A 1,574-nucleotide genomic window follows, 5' to 3' on the forward strand; every position below is an offset into this window, starting at 1 on the left:
AAATTACGACAACAGATTCCGCCCCATCCCGTCAAAATATGACGCAAGGGGGGTACCTGATGCGTCAAAATTGGACGCAAAGGGACCTTTGAAAAACGTCAATATGTGACGACTCGGGAGTGAGAATGGGTTGTCAAATGAGACAGCCCACCTCTCAAATGAGACAGCCCACCTCTCAAGTCAGACAGCCCACCTCCATGTTGTTCAGCTTAAGTCAAAAATCATGATGGGGTGTGTCCTGCCACAGTTTTTACCTCAAGTCAAAAACAAACACTTCTTAATTTTAAATACTTTTAGTAAGTCAAAAACAAACACTTCTTGCAGCAGGGTCAACAAATTTATGTACCAGTCTCACAAATATACATCAGCCCACAGCCTACCTTTGGTTGTTTGTTTTAGGGCTGTCAAAAGATTAAAAAATTTAATCGCAATTAATCATATAAGTCCAATAGTTAACTCGCGATTAATCGCCCGTTAATCGCATATTTTCATGTGGTCATTAAGGTAATTGTATAAGCCTATTTTGAAGTTTTTAATTTGCATACTAAGACAAAAAAGAAAGACATGATGCTTTTTACAGAAGTAATTTATTTTTTCAACACTACTCAGAAATCTGAACAAAAACAGGCTGACAGCATAAAATGTCAAACTCTGGCCATGATGAATTGAATACATTACATATTAAAGTTAACACAGTGTAGTGACTTCCTAACTGAAATATAAAATAACTCAGAACAGACCTGTAACCAGTACTTCAGCCATTTAAAGTTGACTTAATAAACTTAAATTACTTATCTCACACTGTTTAAAGTCACACTGGAGGGAATAAAGTTGTACTCTCTTTTATTATTAAAAAATACTAAACATGAAGTACACCTTTGATGACAAAATACGCAATAAAATTATTCATAGTTTAAACTGACATTGGAAAAAATAAAGTTGCACTCAGTGTTTAGTACTTTTTAAAAAAAATTAAATAAAGTGCCTTTGACCATGAAATACTCAAACTTAAATTATTCAGTTTAAACTGACATTGGAGGAAACAAAGTCACACTCCATTTTTCTTTTTTCTTAAATAAAATATTCATGAAAACAAAATGTACAATAAAGAGTGGCTACTACAACAGTGTAACTTGGTTAAAGCTTAAATATTTTTCACGCTGTTAAGCCTCCCTTTGCTCTGAAAAAGAACTACAGCAGCAATCATTTGCACTGCACATCACTTCTTTTCACATTTATTTCTATGTCTTTGCACTAAACCAGTTGCTCAAACACACAAGCCTGTTAACATTTTCAGATGAAAGTGAAGCTCGCRTCTTTTGAACAACATGCCCAGAGAGTGAAAATAATCTCTCACATGCTACACATGTAGCGGGTGTTGCCAAGTACCTGCAAGTAAGACAGGCTAACTTGTTGTGTGCCCCTTCATGTTTGGACCACCATTCCAGAGGACAGTCCTCAAGACCAATGGTGGTTTCTGCCTTGTAGCGCTCTACACAGTTCTCGATCCAGTCTTCGTCTTCATCAGATGAAGATTCCTGCATAAGCATGAGAGCTGGTCTTTTTTTAGGTGG

This window comes from Austrofundulus limnaeus, unplaced genomic scaffold (assembly GCF_001266775.1).
Source record: "Austrofundulus limnaeus strain Quisiro unplaced genomic scaffold, Austrofundulus_limnaeus-1.0 Scaffold2417, whole genome shotgun sequence".
NCBI classification, from domain to species: Eukaryota; Metazoa; Chordata; class Actinopteri; order Cyprinodontiformes; family Rivulidae; genus Austrofundulus; species Austrofundulus limnaeus.